Source organism: Coturnix japonica, chromosome 5 (assembly GCF_001577835.2).
Source record: "Coturnix japonica isolate 7356 chromosome 5, Coturnix japonica 2.1, whole genome shotgun sequence".
Classification (NCBI taxonomy): domain Eukaryota; kingdom Metazoa; phylum Chordata; class Aves; order Galliformes; family Phasianidae; genus Coturnix; species Coturnix japonica.
Genome location: NC_029520.1, coordinates 20,078,517 through 20,098,768, shown reverse-complemented (window position 1 = coordinate 20,098,768; position 20,252 = coordinate 20,078,517). Strand labels below are relative to the sequence as shown.

Below are 20,252 nucleotides of genomic sequence, written 5' to 3'. Positions count from 1 at the left end.
TTAATTGCAATAGCCATGTAATTTCAGAACTTCTCTTCCCCTGTTCACCTACTCTCTGACCTTTGTGTCAGCTTCTAATTTCCTTTTGTAATTGACTCTCTTTCTCATAGTGCAGCGGATGCATCTTCCTAATATGGTGTAAGATCCAAATAGTGTCATTGCATGCCTAGCAAATTTGCTTGTATCAATTTAATATTCAGGTGCCTGAGGGGAAAAAGATACAGATTAAAATATTACGTGTCTTAGCAGGATAGTGATATACCTCCATTTAAGATACAAGTCTACTTAGCTTCTTTTTTCTGTCTCGATTTCCTTTCAGGGGGTTAGAGGTCAGCTAATACCATTATGGTTGAAAACAGCTTTAACTTGAAGAACAGCAACAGCTGGAGGTCAAGCAGCTATCATCCCTGAAATAGTTGCCTCATGGATTCAAGGGATACTTCAGAGCTTAGCACAGACCAAACATTCAACTTAAAAATCTGAAATTGCGCAAGGTAACTTTGGAGGTTGGAACATTAATTAAAGCTGGTTTTGCCTAAGATCAAAATGTCTCTTGGTACTTATGGCATTAAGTGCCATTGTTGAGATAATTATTTGGAAGGAGAATGAAGACTTCATGAACATTCAACAGAAGAAAACTGAATCTAAAATGATAAACTAGATATGAAGATGCATCTTCATACTGCATTTTTGATCCTTGCTTCCAACCTTTTTTTGTACCTAGGGCAAGATAAAGCTCTCTTATTTATTTATTTTTAAAATGCATTATAGATCAGCCTTCCAGTATGAAAGTGCAGAATTCTTACAGTGCCAGTGGATCTTTGGAATCATAAAATGGTTTTTAACTCCTGTCTCTTATTCCTCATTGGCTTTTCTCTCAGCTATAACTTCTAGAAGACAATACTGAAAGCACTTCTGGAATTCTAAAGGAAAATTAGTAGTCATTACTTTTCAAATACAATGACAGGGCTTTATATACCTGTCCTATTATGTGAGGTGTCTAAGATCTGTCCTCTTCAAATCCGGACTGATGACCCAGACAGCACAGAGAGCTGTTCAAAGCAGTCAACATTCAAAGGTTGTAATCTCTGATATTCTACTCATAATGTCATATTGTCATAATATCATTCATCATAATGAAGTAATGCAAAGACTGTAAGAAGCACTACACTGTATTGGTTTTTGTCCACTTTCCCGAACATAAAATCTATCCCGGTCTTGCATATATCTTTGAAAGCTAAGGCACACTGTTTTGCAAAGAGAAATAGTTATAACAGAGTACGAGTATACTTGGAAAAAGAAATACTTCGCATTTTGCTTCAGAGAGTACAAAATATGTGTTACCCATTTCATAAATCTTTTGTCTACGTCTCCTTAAGTCACACTTGAATAGCATGGTTCTGAGAGAAATGGATAAGACCAAGTTTTGATGCCTAAGGTGCTTCCATTCTGGTGATAGGTTGAAATAAAAAAGCATAGGGAAGATAGCAAGAAAATAATAGAACCATAAATAATAAATGTATTCTGCAAGTGTCATAGGAAAGCATCAGAAGCCACTTTAGTAAGCTAGAAATGTGCATGCAGATGCAAAGCTGTGAGTGAAGCAAGATGTAGTGAAGAAATAGATCTGGTGAGAGCTCAGACAGAAGGGGAAAAGTAATATTCTATCAATAATGCAGAAATAGGATACATGTTTTGTCTGATATAATTGTGCCTCTTTGGTATGACTGAAAGGTAGAAGCAGTAATTAGTCATGGCTTGAGACACGCTGGGTAAGCTGAGCAATGGGAAGTAGCAGAAGAAATTATTTTCTCCAGAGAACAAATGATGCACATTGGTCTAGGCATACAGCCCTGCTTTTGCACTTTCTTTCCTTGTAATGCAGCTGTTCCCAGCTAACAAAGAAACTCTGCATGATAAGCTCTAGTCATATCACTACTGTTGCTTTATATTTAATGAGGCAAGTATGAACTGTGAACTAGGGAGTAGATTAAAGTTTCTCAAGCAGACAAGAGAACATTTCAAACTCAGCCTAAGAAAGTGTTTGTGCTACTGGTGTCCAGTCCAGAATTAGTACACTGATAGAGATTAAATTGCATTTTCTCTGCCTGTAAAAAAAACCCATTTACTCCATTATATTATCTGAAGATAAGCAGTGATCCAGATTGCTGCTGAGAAGAAATAAGCATTATAGGCCGTAGCTGCATCTACAGCCTGAACTTTGAATCTATCCCTTTTGTAACAATGGAAAGCCACTGGGGTCTACGGATGGAAAAAGTATTGATCCAGTATCTTAAGGTAGTTACAGTGATTTTGTGTTTGTGACCATTTTACACTGCAGATTTTAGAAAAGATTATGGAAAAAAGACAAACTCTTCATGTAGTTTGCTAGATGTAGATTTCCATTGTTTTGTCTAAGTATTTCATTTCCCTCAGTCAGGGTTTCTTGAGATGGTTTTCTTCCTAAATTCACTATTATTATTGTCAGGGGCTGACTGCTTTGATAGACAGTGATAACTAAATCTACATAATCTGGAGAGCCCCTGCAGGAAGCTGAAAGTTATGGGACACAAAACTGCAAGAGAGACCCTGTTTTGAGGGAGAAACAGGTAAAGAACCTTCATTTCAGAGACTGTAACTTATTTTTTCTTCTGGGTGCTAACTTTGAAGAGAAGATTTGTCTAAACTTTCAACATTTTGTTCTTCTTCCCTTCATTATTTCCTTAAAAATTTTTAAGAACTCCATTGGGATTATAATAGCTGAACCCTTTTTAGATTAATAGCTTTCGTTTAAACAAACTTCCCCCTTTTCATTAAACTCACTTTGCTCTTGTTAATTAAAACCAATCTTTGGAGTATAATAGTGATTACCACCTGATTGTCTTCTCTGCATACTGAACTGGGACACCAACTGTAGTTCAAAGAATTATAAAGAATGTTATGATTTAACTACAGTTTAAATGTGTGGAGAACAATGTAAACCCAATTTGCTAAACATTTGGCAGTAACTTAGGAAATAGACAGTAACTAAGATGGTACGGACTCATTTTTTTCAACTGTTGAGATATCATGCTACAAAGAACTTGTCCTACTTTAGAATTTGACTTTTCATTCAAGTAGCCCTGAAGGAAAGTTTATTCTGTTAATACATATGACTTCTATGCAAATACATTAATTGCCTGTTAAGAAATGAACTTTCTAGGCAATATTGTTCTGTGCAAAAACCAAACTGTACAATCCTTATCCCTGGTCAGAAAAAAAAAAAAAAAAAAAAAAAGCAAACCAATCCTTGTTTCATGTAACACACAGCATTTAAATCACTTCCTCCCTGTCTATACTAGCAAGTTTACCTTCTGGAACACAGAGGCAAGATGACTCATGACTGTAACTCATGCTTCAAGACAAAACTTGTTGCTGACTTTTATTGAGTGAGTCCATGTGTACCAGTATGGCTTACCATGTACTGGGGGGAAAAAAGAACAAACCAAACAAGGAAAGCTTACCATCAAGCTCTTATGCTGAACCAGATTACAGAAATACCTCTGGCTTTAGCTGCATTTTGGTACTCACCCTGCATATAGATGAACCCTAGTTGAGAACTAAGGATCCCAAGCAGCAGAAGTAAAATGTTAAAAATGGAAGTTTGTTTTTTATACACTAAAGACACTTACTTGTCTTGGAGCTGTGGATGGATGTCAGCATATTTCTGGTTAGGACACACCATTAGCAAATAGTGCAAGTCTAGCCAGCAGAGCCGCTGCAGATAAGTTAAAGATTCCATCTGTTCTGTACAGATTTCTTTAGGCAGGTTTACCAGCTGGAAAAGAAAAAAGGAGGCTAAAGGGGATTTTCTGATTTTTCCCGCCTCTCTTTCTCCCTCTTAGATATACTTAATTATCCACTTCCACTCTAAGAAGCAGGATGGCCAACATCTAGATAAATGGAGGACTTAGGATAGATAGTACTTCTCATTCCTCTTTGACATTTTTCTGTATTTTCTCTTTCCCATGTCATTCTGGAGTGTCTGAAGCAATTGTTCATTCTGGCACTTAAAACTGTGAGGTTCAAGTACTGTATCTGCCTGACAAACAAATTGCATGGCCATGAGGAAATGCTCTGGGACACTCTCCATAACGGCATCCTATTTTGCTTTTAATAAGTTATAAGCAGGTGGGACAGGAACAAAGCACTTCATGGCATTAAAGCTAGGAAAAAACATGACCAAGTGAGCTGAGCAGAGCAAATGTCTTTAAGGCAGTATATTTTAAAGGTGACCGAAAGATTTCTGTGTTCTTCTCTATTTTCTTTGCAAGGAGTTTTTAGTGCTAAGATTAGCAGAAAGAAAGCAAGTCATGGATACAAAAAGGGTAGAAGCATTTTAAGCCAAGGAGCCAAAACACCAAACTAAATTCTACCTTACCACCCAAAGCCCTCACACCTCATTACTCATGTGGCACCTGGCAGCTCCATTGCTCTGGTTTAGGAGTGGGTTTCTATATTCTATTGGGTGCAAATTGGTTCTATCTTTATGCTGTACTCACACTTGCAAAAAACACCAAATGCTGCACAAGTATCAGAATTGTTTTCATTCTGACAATTTCCAGGTGCCACAGCACTTAAAAGAGCAGAAAGCACTGTTTACTACTCTGCAGTAAATAAATGTTCCCTATCTACCATCCTACCCCAGTTTGTTAGAATTGAATTATTCCCCTTCCCAGAAATTAGTGACTGATTGAGGAATTGTAGATTCTGAATGATGGGAACTGGCTCTATTGCTGCCCTTGTTGCCCTGCTGGGGCTGAAGCAGGATTCTTACAGAAATTCTTCCAACTACCATGTGCCGGATTTTAAAAGCCTTAATAGTGCTGTTTTTTGTTGTGGTTTTTTTTTTTTCATTCAAATTACTTTCTACCTCGTTTTTATTAGCGACATTTTCAAAGATAGCTGTGAGTTAGACTCAAATTCATCATTTTTTTTAGTATAAGAATGAACAGATACAGCTGAAGTGGTAGTTTGCAAAATAATCAGATTCTCCCCGAGACTTACTAGAAAGTGCAAAATTCATTTGTCGCAATCTTAAATTCCAGTTGTTTCTTTAAACGCTGATTTTTGCAGAGGCTTTAACTCTCCATATGGAGGCACTAAGCACCAGCTCATTTTGTTCCAGGCAAAACTAGGGGAAAGCTTATTTCAAATTTCTAATTAAAATTCTTTCTTGCTGCATAAAGAGTCCTGATGGGATTCCTCAGGGTAGTTGGATGGGTTTTTGATTGAATTACAACTGGCCTGATTGTGTGAATATTTCATTAAAATGTTCTGAACTGAAAACAGCAATTAATGACAACCTGAATAATAAAAAGCACCATTTTACCTTCAATCCTCTCTTCTCCCACAGTTGATTCAAATTAGATGCTTAGTCACTAGAAAAAAAAATAAACAAACCAACCAACCTAGAAACAAACAAACAAACAAAAAACGATTAAGCAGGCATCAGTGCAGGGAAAGAGGAGAAGACTAAAGACATCACCCTTGAGTTCAAAAATGCTGTGGCTGGAGGCAATAATTGTATATGTGATTTTGGCAGAGCTGCCATCATGAAGCATAACTACACTCCTGATCTGTCATTTTTTCTCTATTCTATGCTAACTTTGGTGTCAATTCAATCTCACGAAGGGTAATTTCAGTCTACCTTCTCTTGTATTTATCAATATCATTGCTGAGTTTTACACTGTAGAACCACACTGTCCACTAGGAAAAATCTGGTTAAAAAATTCCCTAATAAGTAAATTAGCCAAACCAGGTTTTGGGGGTGAATTGCCTACACTTACAAATGGATATTCTGGTTGGAGCATTTAGATATTATCCAACTGCATATTATGGCCTGGTTGGATTATGGCTGTCTCCAAAAGCTTACAATCACCTGCTGACAACTTTGACAGGCGCTGTGTGCACCCGGCCTTCTGAGAAAATTAGTTGAACTTAAGGCCAGGTTTAGACCATCTCAAATATGTTCGTAATTAGTAGCTGATGATTGATACGGACCTTTACAAATGGAAGAAAATAATACTACTAATGATAACCTTTACCATAAGGTATTAGTGATCCAGTCTTAATCACAATTTTAAATTAACAACTTAATCATCACAATTTTAACAGCACAGTGACTGAACTTGGATAAATTATTAGAGGGAATAATGTGTTCCTATTACAGAATATTCAATGACTTTGTCAATAGCCTTAGACCAGAATAAAATCTCTCCTTATTGTCATAGATCAGCAACGCCTCAAATTCACCTAGCAGAATTATACTGGCACACATGCATGCAAAAGAAAAAAAGCACGTGAGAAGGACAGCAAAGAAACGTACCCACAAGCTATTTAGGCTTCTGCAACACATGCAATGGAGTCAGCACAAGGTATCACACAAGGTTTAATGCTACGTTTCTCTGTTACAAATATATGGGCATATTCTGGCATTGGAAACCATTCTCGCCCTGTCTGGCCCTTGTTAGCCAGATATTATCTTTCACTTGGATTTACTTGTATGCTATTACCTCACAGGCAGATTCTTCAACATCAAAGTGAGCTGTTTCCTTACTTCAAGAGCGTTTGAATTGATTTTTAGACAGAAATGCACCAATATTATATTATTTAAACATACCATTCTTCTTCTGGGGTTTTATCTCAGTTTCAAAATTCTGCAGATCATATCAACAATTTATTACATACAACTTTACACATATTCTACACCGTTCTTTTTCTGCAGAATAAGCTTCACACTTAAGGTGTGTTTATAAAAGTACCTGTACAGCTTTTTGAGCTCCTATCCTCACAGTAGGAACAGTTTCTTTAAACATATTCTCCCTCAATTTCTCATTCTAGCTTTGGTTCCAAACAAATTCAAATCTGTAAGTAAAACACATCTGTTACATAAAGAGGCTGAGAAAGCTGGTACCAGTTATGCTGAAAGACAAGGCTCAGGGAGATCTTATTAGTACATATAAATACCTTATGGGATGATGCAAAGATGATGCAGCCAGGCTCTTCTCAATGGTACCGAGTGAGAGGATGAGAGATGAGACAGGTAGAAGAGGAGTTTGTTCTTGGGCATATTCAAAATCCAATGACTCAGTCCTGCACAACCTTTTCTAACTGACTGTGCTTCAGGAGGGGTGGTTGAATGGTGTCCTCAATTAGTTTATGATTCTATGATACCTGTTATGCAGAAAACATGGAATGTCATTGTAAGGCTATACACTGCATGTTTATTTAATCTCTTGAAGCCTGCTACATGCTTCCCCTGCCACCATGGAGGAGAGTGGGCAAGATAGAGAGGGCAGAGAAAGCATTGACTCCCATTCCTGGAAATCACTCTGCTGTCATTACCAAATTGAGTTTCATTGGCTTGCACATGGACTCACATGCAAAGAGGCAAAAATTCGTCATTATCTTGATGACAAAAAAAAACCTTGAACACATTATAGAACACTTCTTAAAGAGTCAAATATTTACCCTTGATGGAAAACAGTTGAGTCAGGATTTCCCCTCCCCCATTATGTTTCTGTTCCCCATAACTTTTAGATATGACCTTAACATTCAGATCAACTGTACAAGACTAAGCTATATCTTCTGGGTAAGCTGGTTCAGAAACTTGCTTGGTTTGGTTTTCATATGAAAAACATTTTCATCAACTTTTATATTTAAGCTATTTCAAAGGAGTTTCATTTTGGAAACTTGATAGAAACATTAAAAGGACCCCGGCTTTTGTTTCAAGAGTAAAACGTTTTGATTTGAATTCAGAACAACCTGTCCAAATTAAACTGATATTAAAAGTTAAATAAAATTTATAAGAAGTCGAATTACATTGACGTGATCTGATTTTAATTAAACGAAAAGAATTTGAGTTGTCCAAGACCTCAGTTTTCCTTCATGAATTTCATTTTACAGCATAAATGAACCATTTCTTTTCCTGTGTTCAGATGTGTAAGAAAATTTTTAGAAGTAATAAAACCTCCAGCTAAGCACAAAGCCTGCTGTTCATTCACATTCCTTTTATAAGAAAAGCTGCTGCATTTCTGAGATTAGATTGCTAATTCAAAACCTCCAACCAGGAGTATAAATTAATACAAAACATCATTTCAACAACTATCAGAAGTACCCTACAAATGAGTATGTACAAGTGTCTATTGCTTAGATCATTACTTGTTTAATTTTTCTGATATTAAAGCATTCTTTTTATTTTCTGGTCAGATTTAGACTTCTCCAAATTACCGAGTATGCAGGCCCTGGACTATTCTAGAAAGTCTTTTCCATTCCATGACTTTTCTATCTGGTCAGAGACTCTTTTCCTACCACAAAGGAAAAACAGTTTGTCTGGTACAGGCAAGGTGCAGGTTATAGAAACAGAAGAAGAAAGGTGGAAAGTCTGCTTTGTCTTACCTGCATTAGAAACACAGTCAATTAGATTTTAGATTTGTAGCACTTTTATTTGTAGGACTAAATGAGTCAGAGCCAGCTGGACAGCAGTATTTCCAGAGCTCAGTTGGAAGTCCTGGTGCCAATACTTAATCTGTCTTTTCACTGCAAGCGTAGAGCATGTCTGATTAAAACACAGCAAAACTGGTGTAAAAATCACACAACTATAACAGCTTATGAAAATAAGGTTATGCTAAGTTTTTGTTCGTTTGCTATAAATAAGGGAATGGAAGAGCAGTTAATTTAAGAATGAAAAAAGAAGTCTTCATACATTCTTCATTTATCTGCTTCCCTAACATATAGAACTATTTTAGTTAAGGAGGAGCATTTTTATCAAATAAATACTGAGCTCTCAAGGCTCATGTTAAGTCATGTTTACATTTTTGAAGTTTCTAATGTACTATTAGCTACATCCAAACAGGGTGCAGTCATTCAAGTACCACTTTACACACAAACACAGAGATCAGACCCTCAAGCTCCCTTGCTCAGTTGCTGTTCTGGAGATAACTAAAAACGGTGTTTAGCCATTAGACTCACAGAGCACTCCACAGTCGAAGCCCTGATGGTGATTCCATTGCATGGTGTCCAGCACCGGGACGTCTGTTACATGAAGCATTTCTTCGAGCTTGAGGAATGACACAAAAAGGTAATTATGGTTAGAATATTCCAGATATCTTTGACTTCCCAAAAAGTACATAATGGCTATGATGTTCTCCTTCTCCTTGATATGTCCTTCGCTCTGGTTCTAATCAGTGCAGTTTTGTAAGCAGTACTGGTCACCTTTCTATCCAGATTTGTCCCCTGCTTCTGATTTGTCCTGCTTGTTTGTGGTGACTGAAAACTTTGGCCAGAATAAATTACACCTTTGCTATGGGAGAGCTGTGAGACCTGGGATGTCACATGGCCAACAAGCTGCAGAATGCTGGTAGTGCTACAGCTGAGTGTGCCACTATAAATATTTGACAAACCAACAGTGCAAATAATTTTCAACACTGCAACAATTGCCACTCAGAAAATTTATGATTTTGTGAGTTTTCTGTTTTGTTTTGGGGTTTTTTTTTTTGCATGCTTGTTGTGTCCTACAGAGCTGTACAAAGCAATTTATTATCCATTAAATTCAATGAGGACCTGCTACAACTGCTTAACGCTAGTATAGTGACAGGTGAGAAAGAAACCTAAGGAAAGAAAACGACTAAATTTGCACTGATGGTGCATGCTGCAAAACATAGAAGAAAAATCAGAATTGCTTGAAGCATCTGTCACTTCTGAGATATTTAATTTTTAAGTTACTTCAGATGCACACACAGGACTGTGTAAGAGAATCCATTACCATATAACCCCATGATAACTGGAGACAAAGCTTCTCAGATTTGCTTAGAGTTAGGAATACTCAAACCGATTTAAAATCCTGAGATACAGAAGACAAAGCCCTGATACCATTCTGTATTTATGGCTTTCGTTAAATGTAACCTGCCTTACTTTGTTTTGAAAATGTTACAGAAATTTTAGCAAAGTAAGTGTCCCACGCAATCGAGCATGGCACACGTTTATACACCATGCAGGTGTTCCCCAGCATTCAAGCAAAGCAACTCTATCCCACAAAGTGGGCAGGAAATGAAAACACTAGCATGTTCTTCTTATTGAAATAAAAGAATATTATAACGCTTTGGAGCAGGGATACATTTCATTACATGGCTTCAAAAGGTAAATGTGAAAACTACCTGCTCAGTGATTTGCATCCTAACAAGTTTGGCAAACTGCATATAACTGAAAATATTTAGTTTGTGCCTAGTCTTATTAAATAGCTAGAATAGAATAATATTCATAATGTGTCTCGTGTCTCATCAGACATCCTGTAGCTGTAATGCATTTCACACAACTTTATATATGTCAACTTCATGCATTTCCCCAGGTAGGAATTTTATTTCCTTATAATAAGAAAATAATTGTTTTAACAGCTTAAATCGTATTCACATGGATTTCATTGTTTAACAAAAGAAAGCGTTTCTATTTCAACATCCATAACAGTACTTTTTATACATTGTTCAGAAGTGTGTGAGCTGAAAACAAGAAAAAAATTGTTTACATGCTAAAATGCCTTTCTCAAATTCATGTTTTTAGACAAGAGAAGTGAAATTAGATCCCAAGGGCACACTGAGTGATTTTCAGAATTTTTTTGAATTTTAGAAGACATACATAATACCATATCATGATGACTGCGTTATCTTAATGCTTAGATAACACCGAACTCTTTATTAATAGCTGTCATGTACATCATGTGCTTGAAATCAGCTGCAGTGTGGAACAGTGGACATTCAGATGAGACTGCTAAAAATCCGGAGCCCATTCAAAAAAATAAAACAAATTCCCCACCCCAATTTTAATCAAAAAGGCACCATCTTACTGAAAACACACTGACAATCTAAGACAGTGTGACCTGCCTTTCTGGTTTTGAACAAATTGCCTTCTTAGTATGCTATTCTGTTTTTACTTCAAAAAATGATTGAAGTATTCCCAAATAGTTTTTCAGCTGTAACACAATTCTTAGTCTAGTAGCTTAGAGACGGTAGGTTAAGAAAATGCATTTATTACAAAAGACCTTAGAATGGAGTAATTAAGTTGCACAACTGAATCATAACTAGAGGAAATCTCAAATCATATTGCATGCACACAGCCATGTTTTTGCTCCCAGACACACAATATACATTTCTGCCATAACTGTAAATTTGCTCCATACCACAGCAGCTCTCAGCAGGAGCACTTCTACAGAAGTTATCTGGGAAACCAAACCCATGGAGTACACCGATCCTGGATTAATTTGTTTTCTACTTAAGAGATGCATGTCTTGGTAAATTTGCCCACAGAGCACATCATCCATGAAGCACTGATGTGCCTGGGAAAGGAGCATGGACCTCTGAGTAGCACAGCAGGCTCAAGAGTCCAGACCTCCACTGCCTGCTCTTTCAATACTATTAATTATAGTAACCACCTCAGAGCCAACTTTAAACAAGGTGCCCCTTCTTACTGAGCATGTTAATGTGCACTGTAACTGAGACCATGTCTGTGTGAGGATACTCAGGAGAGAGCTAATCTCAGTTCCCAAGGCTTTACATTTAAAACATTCTAGAACCCCATTGTAGACAACCATTTGGAAATAAGTTTAGTTCAATTAGGTTAATTCACTCTAGCTGTAATATTGTGTTTGCCAGAGTGTTATATTCACATACGTACATATAAAAATACAGCATGTATGTTTGTATGTATACTTATGTACACATTAAAGCCACAGGATTGTTACTGGATTTCAAGTAAAAAACAAGTAATAGGAACTCAGGGTATTTTTCTCCCCTCTGATTAAAAACAGAAGTATTGGGAATTCATGGCTGACAGGTCTCTCAGTTGCACACCACATTACCAATTTTCAACCAACAAAACACCATGCTGGCAGCAGCCTGCAGTACAGCCTGCGCCCTTTTATTTAAAATTCAGCTGAAATGTTCCTTTGTAGATATGCCCAGAAAAGGAAGAGCACAGGGGAAAGGCACAAAGTACTGTGGTTGCAAAGGAGGCAAGCTGTTACATTGGACACCACTATAATTTTCCTTCCCCCCACCAATCCTCCATGTCCCCATTTCATTCTTTTTGCTAGTGGCCACACAGCAGGACACTAGAGTTTCACATCTTGCTGCTGCAGCACTGGCAGGAGCGCAAATTGTGTCACACTTTCCTGCAAGCTTTGGCATTTTCAGAGCATGTCTTCTCACCACAGGTAGCTTAGAAAATAAGGTGCCCCACCTTCAACTCAGCATTGAAATAGAACATTTTCTTTCTGTATTATTAGCAACAGGCATTCAAACCTGCCCCAGTCCCAAGTAAAGGTATGAATCCAGTTCTCTTCCTATGTTCTAAAAGTACTAAGATTCAGGATATTCATTGGTATCTAAATTATAAAGTTCTTTTTCTTGTCATAAAACATTGAAACAAGATCTTCCCAACAAGTTTTTCAGCAGTCACAATAGAGTAATATTTCTGACTTGCTGCATGTTTTGAACTCAGAGATGTAGCCTCTTGAAAATGAGATGTTTTTGATCAGGGTACCATCTATTGAGCAATACATGTACCTCTCTATATGAAATTAAGTAGAGAAAGAACATTAGTTTTGGTCTCCTACCAACCATATGTGGGTCCTTAGTACTGGCTGTTTAAGATAAGTGAGGCACTGGTGCTCATCTTTCTTTTTTTGAGGAGATCTAATTGGCCAGGTTTATAAAACTAATTTGGGAAGAAGGTTCACAGCTGTGAAGCCAGATGGAATATTTCTCTTAACCCTGGGGATAGTTGACTTGATCTTGAAAGAAAACTTTCTTAGAAAGCCTCCCCACTTGACTCCTTCTCCCAGCCCCCAGTGAATTTTCTGGTATACATGGATTCCATTAGTATTCGGACTTTCTATGCAATGCTTTGAAATATTACCAGAGCTCTTAATATGCTTTCATTTAAAAAAACAAAAATAAAAAAGAATCTCTCACAGCCACTGCAAAATGACATACTGGTTACCAAACAATGTTCTGATTATAAAACTGTGCAAACTAAGTTTCTTGCCCACCCTGCCATCCCTACACGACCCCAAGCAAACAATAGCAGAAATAAATAAATAATAAAACAGCCAAAATCTTTACATTCCTCCCTAATGTACAGCATAATTTTGATTTGCAGTAAATTCTATTTGTTTCAAGTTAGGATGCTTTGGTTAGTCAAAGGTGCTGGTCAGGCTAAACAACAAAACAATATAGAAAGGAGTTAGCTTTGTAGCTCTTACTTGACCCAAAGAAGAACTGAACTCAGTATCTCACAGTGAATATGTTTTAAATATGTGTTTTTTTTAAGCGCAGAACTCTCAGTAAGCATTAGTCAGCTTAGCTCTGCTGCAGTGAATGCTCATTTGCACCACTGGATACTATGGACACTGGCAATTCTCAGAACTCCACTGCTACCCACACTGTAGATTCCCAACCTCTGTCATGAAGGTTGTGTTAATACAAGTGCTGGTTAAATCCCCCATAAGATACTGGAGGTCTCAGCATGTTTAAAATTCAGCTTAACATTAGAATGCAGATAGAGCATAAAACCAAGTTTTTGCTTGCTTCCTTTAATTATTTTGATTCTTGTATTCCCATCAGCATTTGAACAAAGCTAATCTACAGAAAGGACATAAAAGTTTAAACTCTAATTTGATTAATCTGAGGACACACAAAAAAACATTTTCTAAAGAAGCCCTTCTAGCTTTACAAATTTACAACAATGGGAATTCTAATGGACTAGATCTTGTTTAGCACACTGAAAAACAAATTCAACAGTTCTGCTATTCTGCCCCTTCCTCCACACACTTACTTTAATTTGATCCTCTCTCTTTCAAGCGGAGCATTTTTGAATGTGTAGCTAATACACACTCTGTGTCCCTCTCCCCTCTTAAAAGCAATATTAGGTTCTTTGTCTCAAGGAGATGATTTAATCATGTAATCAGTCATTGCAATTTCTAGGGAGAAAACTTTGCTTAACATACCTTTCTGCTGTAGTGCACACAACATCCTCCCATAAGTATTTCTTGAATTAAGAGAGAAGGCAGACAGCAGTGCCACTTCCAACAGCTCTTGGCAAGTTTAGTGTATTCATGTGGAAAACCACTCTGCCTTCTTTTAGGTGGATGCTAGTGCTAAGACCTGGGAGGCCTCCTACGTTGTTTTGCTAAGGGTACTCAGAAACCACTGTGCACCACCCGCCACCTCCCTGTGCTCACATCCACTGTTTGGTCTCCAGCAACATTCAGCAAGCATCTGAGACTAATTTCAGCTTGTTTGTTAGGGGGTTGAAACTAGATGATCATGGTCCATTTCAACCCAAGCCATTCCGTGATTCACAATAACTTAAAGTAAAAAGAAAGAAGAGGTTGTAAGATAGATATAGAGCTATACTACAGTCCTTCTCCAATTAAACAGACAACTTGTGGCTGCAGTTTTTATCTGGAGAAATTTGTTTAATGTCAAGAGATCAGAAGGAATACTAGTGTGAAGAAACCTAATCTCCATAAAATCCTATGATCAGTTTCTGTGCAAAATTGAGCACTCGTCTGGATGGCTCAGCTGTCATTTAGACCCAGAAAGAATGAGCTGTCTCTACCCTCCAGCTTTCTCCCAGTCTGAGCTCTTCAGGTTTCTGATGGTCAATCGGGTTCAATCTCATAACCAAGTAGATTTAAAGTGCAAACAAAATTCTGCACATACTCCTTTAGTTCTATAATAAAATATGCAGCAGGATCCACCATCCCACACATCTGGCCTACATACTCTTCTCAGAAGCCACTTAAAACTATCTGCTGTCCAAAAATCATATACAAATCCTTCAAAAGCTTGTTCTGCCTGACCTCTTTGGATCAGCTTTTATTGTATCGACTGCTCCTTCTCAAAATTATTTTGTCGTAAGCTCTTGCACTGGCCACTTAGCATTTTTCCCTTTCCTTTATTTTTGATAGCCTTACCAATGAATTAAGGAAGCTATGACCAATTTCAGTGCATAATCTATTAAGTCCTTCTTTCCCAGAGACATGGATACAGGCAGAATCTGTAGTTCATGCTGAGCTTAACACTTTGTGTAACACCACAGTCCTAAGATAAGCACCCACCTCTATACTGAGACAAGCACTTTCTTTCCCTCCAGTTACTGAAAGCTGTATTCAGATCATATTTTCAGCATCAGTTTTGATTCAGACTGATGATAATAATTTTCCAGATTTCTCTGACCTTTTTCTCCAGGAACTTATCCCAGTTGCCCCATGGGGATGACAAGAGACAGGCCATTACAGAGCTGGGACAAAGTGCTCCTTTAGAGCTCAATACCCGAATCAGCAGTATGCCACTTTAACTAGCTGACACAAATTATTTTGCCTTTCTAGAAATAAGTGGGCTTCCTGTCTCAGAAGACCAAAGTGAAGTGACATGTTGAGGCAGTACTGGCATTTCTATTATCACCATTACCAGGGCTTGAGTTTAAGAAGGATAAAGGTATAGTATGTAGCCATGAGAAAATTGACAGGTTATAGCAACAAAACATCACTTTGACTTTCTATGAGTCACAGGTTAAAATGATTAAAGGAATCTGATAAGGAAAGCATGTTTACTACATAAGCCTTTATATGGAGCTTTGTGTGTTCTCTCTGGTACCAAGAATAAAGCCTGGGAAACAAGTAAAAGGACAGGAAACAACAAAACAAAACGAGGAAAGCCAGTCATTTTCCCCATCTACACCCCTTCTTGCTTCACCCTACCCCCTCCCTCAGCTGATTCTCTACAGATATTGGTCCAAGTAACACGTGCTACCAGAGAAAGACACATTATATGTTTCTGAGTTAATAACCCTGTCAACACCAATCTTCAGTCATTTCAGTCCAATGTGAGTAACCAACGCTTACTGACCTATAAGATGCTGAGCACATGGTACAGGATTCTGTGGGTGTCCCTTTGAGCACAAGCTGTTGTATTAACTGTCCCAATATATAAAAAATTCACTCCAGAGGAACAGCTGTATTAGCTATCAGTGAGCCACAGGTATTCAGATTATTACAAGAGCTTTAAGGGCAAGAACCAACTTTTTTGTATCAAAAATCTCTTTAAGGCCAAGAAGCTTGGTTTACAGACCAGAAAATCTCAGTTTGGCCCATTTTGATTTTATACCAGTGTACCTTTATACCAGTAGGGCAGAACACAGGTGAAGTTGAAGGATTTAAAAGAAGGGGAATCATAAAGACATGACCTAGAATTTGTACAAGAGCTCCCAAAAGATTTTAGTTATTCTTTTTCCCCTTTAGCCTTATTCTCCCACATTATTTCACACAGAGAAACACAATGCCAAAATACAGAGATTTTGCCAGACAGCTCAATGTTCATAGCCAGAAGTTGTTGGGTGTCATAATTTTAAAAAGAAAGAAAAAATATAGAGAGAAAAAACAAATCCCTACAACCCCACAGACACTGAAGTATGGAAGTGCCCTTACTGCAAAGAAATAGGCATCATAATTACGCAGGCCACTCTGAAAGCTATTCCTTCTATTTATTTCCATGGAAACTGCAACAGATACAAAAAGCACAATAACACTTTTTCAACATAGTCAGCACCATTAGCAATGCATTTTTGCCAGTGATGAACAAGAGCCTGCCTACTGCACTGAAATATCTGTACAGGTGGAGGTGACCCACTTACTATTGCTGAAACACAGCACCTGACAACTCACTGTGCTAATATCCACTTGTTTGGTCTTCATAAACATTCAGTGAGACCCCTGTGCTCTTTCTTACTACTGGTTATAGTCTGTTTTAGGTAATATGTGAAAGCACTTTAGGAACCTGGTGTAAATCCAACTCACAGCAGAAATTCTGCAGGCTAACTCTCGTCCACTCTGACATGAAAAAGCTCCTTGTGGAAGTGGCCACTGTTCTGCTGCATTTTAGTTCTTGAAGGACTCATTGGTGACTGATAATTCTATGAGACTCTCCTTCTGTTGCAAAAGTAATTTCTCACTAAAAAACAGGCCCTTCTTCATAAACAAAGAAATCTTGCATTAATCTTGCCATGCCTTTGTTCCCCAGATAAGCAGAGAAGCATTACCTCAGTTTTGCAGGCAGGATTTTAAGAGAATAAACGTAGCACTGTTTAAAAATGACTTATATTCTGTAGTCACTGGAGAATGCTAGATGCACATAACCTAAGCAAAACAAAACACACACACGTTCTTTCCTATCTATTTCTTCCCTTCTCAGCTTATTTACAAAACTTCATTCTGGATTTATGGTGGCAATATTGACGTACAAATCCATCACAGCATGCTACTGGGGTCCAAGCACCTATAAGGAGCTGGAGTTCAAGCAGTAAATATCTTGCCAGAGCAGCTCTGCAAAGAGCCTTCTCTCTCTTCCCTACATGCTGGTAATGTTAGGCACTAGCTATGCTGGAGAGTGCAAAGTTTATGGAGAACAGAAGCGAAGTAGATAACATGTTAAGCCCCATATTCCTTCATCACTTGGTTATGTTTTGTATTTTATATTTTCTAGAAGAATGTTTTGGAGTTACTTCAGATTTTACTTCCAGAGCTCATCAGTCATCACCACTCTGTCTGGGCAGAGAATCTGACATAGATGTTTCAGCTATGACTGGACACTGTGACCTTCTAATAACGTCTAATAAAAATTTGTGCCCACTTCCTCTCAAAAAACTTGAAGATCTGAAGAGCAAAATTTGATATTTCAGATGTAAGGCATCACAGACTAGTATTTCTCCCTGTTATTGTTTGCCCGTGTCAGACTCTAGAAGTTGTTTAACAGAACCAACAGATTAACCACTGTGGTCATTCTGTGACCAAAGTGGTATGTTACACTGCACAGTTCTATCTCCATCAAATACATCTCACACATATGTTCCACCTCAGCTTCAGGTAACATGTTATGAGGTGACATTAATTCTTTGACCATTTGCTCTACATGGAAGGAATTTTCCCTTCTGAGCCCAACACCATGACTAAGAAAGGTGCTTCATCTAGAGATCATACCACAGTTCCACAAAGCTTACATCTCTTGTCACAACGAGCTTAATCTTTATGTTGGAGCCCTGAAACTGTCTCTTCTGATGGAGACAGACAATGGGAAAATTGCAATAGGATTCTGTCATTGACTGACTGCGTATGCACTAGGGAATTATAAGCAGTCATTAAGATGCCAAAACAGGAAAAATATATCATTAAAAAAAAAATCACACTAGTTTAACTGGATTTTACTTAAAACTGAAACATACAATTGCTTATTCACATTACAGATATCACAGTTTTGCCAGAGAATACCTTCTTGTCCATATGGGCTTTCTACTCCTGATCCTGATGGATTTCTCCTGTTAAGCTGTGTTAGCTAAGGTTAGTGTTTTGATATGAGAACTCCAGTATGAGGGAAGAGGAGAGGAAAAAAGTCAGGAGACAACTAGAAACATAAGAATGACTGAACAAAGCATGTTTTTGCTTTTCCTTAGTCTTGAAGCAACACACAAGAGAACTACTTAGTCAAACAGTTTACTAAAATCTTATGTTGCTAAAGATTATTTCACATCTCAAGATGCTTGCCATTTTCAATCTAGAACTGTTAAAATAATCTGGTTAACCAACTCTGTGCTGTGTCTTTGCAGGATTTTTAATTCTAATTTGAATCTAAATGTGTGTAATGTTGCCATGTGCTGTTGTAAATTGAGCGTTCTTCCCAATTGCTGCTTTTCAGTGGCTACAGAAATGAACTGTCTAGAGCCATTGTATGAGAAGTACCATTACCTGTCATGTTTAGTCAGCTCCACTTGCCATTCAAACCCCAATACTCAAGAGCCTTACTATCTCTAGTGCATTTTTTCCCCCTCAAATTACTGCTTTGGTTAGGAAGGTGTTGTTATTCAAATGTACAGATTAAGACACAAAACCATGAATTATCTGCAGCCATACAGATAGGGAGCAAAGCACCCCAGCAATTCTTTCATGATTCATTAACAGTCAACAAAGGATTTTACAAGTCTTCATTTGCAGCAAACTTGAAGATCTCAGCTGAATTTGTTTTAATGTGGGACAATGACATATATTCTCAAGAATTGTTATTACTTCCCAAAATTGTTCATGGTATATAGTGTTTGCAATCAACTGGTTACTTTTGGGATTCAGCAGAAACAAGTAATGGTATGGTAAACCCACTCAGAGAAGCTCTGACTCAGGACAGGGATAGAAAGTTAGTCTATTGTATTGCTTGCACTGGACTTGAGAAAGGAAAATAATAAATAAATAAATAAATTAAAACCCATAGTGATCCTGGTATCCAAACTTCAGAGAAGAGCAAGCAGAAAACCTTTTACAAGAAGGCCCTAGCTCAGAGCACTGAGGAGGAGACAGCCAGCCAGTGGCAGTCCTAATTATTTATTTGGAGGCTCTGTATTTTAGATACCAGTAAGACGGGACTGAAAGAAAAAAATCCGCAGAAAAATAACTTTTCTTAAAAGCTGTATAATCAACCAATATACAGAGTGGTAAGGTTAGGCTGGTATCTACAGATTATACAACTAGAAAGATTATCATGGCAGAAAGGGATATTAAAAAAAAAGATAAACTCACCTATGTCCTGAGCTCACAGGAAAACTCCAAAGGGAGCAATCTCCAGAAAAAGATGCTCCTCCAAGGGCAATCAGCCCTTAAATGGGGTCCAGGAGAGATGCAGGCAGGCTCTACCCCTTCTGGTCACACAGAGTTGTCTCCACCTGTGTTCCCAGGGCTAACTCAGTGCTTGTTCAGGCCATGATTCAACAGTTCCCATACAGAAGCAATTGAAGCTCCACGTCCCTGTGAAACTGGCTTTGAGCCATCAGTCTTTGAGATGCCTTGCATTGCTACATAACACAATGGCCTGAATGCCAGAATATTTTGTTGGCAATGCCCAGTGATTAGCCTACATCTGCTGTACACACAGCCTGCTTCCCCACCAGGTGTCCAGATCCTCAGACTTGGATACACCATCTAAGCTATGTAGACAGAGTTCTTGGGCACACAGAATCTATCACACAAACTTTTCAACAGGGCTGTTTTGCCACATCTATTTATTAGGGCAACAGCAGAGCTGAAGCTGCCCCCTTGCCATGCTGCCTTTAAGGCCTTTCTCTTGACTATGCCTCTGTCTCCATCCACAGTGATTCAGAAATGAAATTAATGCTTTGAG

General features: G+C 37.9%; 2 long non-coding RNA genes across 9 annotated transcripts in view; one reads left to right on the top strand and one right to left on the bottom strand.

Moving 5' to 3' along the window:
- The window catches only part of LOC107314796, a 35,223-nt gene extending 31,946 nt beyond the window's left edge, over positions 1–3,277 (top strand). For all 6 annotated transcript variants that reach the window (XR_001555625.2, XR_004307489.1, XR_004307491.1 and 3 more), the window contains one exon: positions 320–3,277. This is a non-coding gene — a long non-coding RNA (uncharacterized LOC107314796). The remainder of the gene's footprint in view (positions 1–319) is intronic.
- The window catches only part of LOC107314795, a 38,265-nt gene extending 18,371 nt beyond the window's left edge, over positions 1–19,894 (bottom strand). For 2 of the 3 annotated variants that reach the window (XR_004307485.1, XR_001555622.2), the window contains exons 1-6: positions 19,655–19,894; positions 9,013–9,100; positions 8,440–8,599; positions 7,009–7,215; positions 5,372–5,450; positions 3,672–3,817 (exon numbers count right to left, since the gene is read on the bottom strand). This is a non-coding gene — a long non-coding RNA (uncharacterized LOC107314795). The remainder of the gene's footprint in view (positions 1–3,671; positions 3,818–5,371; positions 5,451–7,008; positions 7,216–8,439; positions 8,600–9,012; positions 9,101–19,654) is intronic. The other variant, XR_004307486.1, reaches the window with a different exon arrangement.
- Between the last annotated feature and the right edge of the window lie 358 nt (positions 19,895–20,252).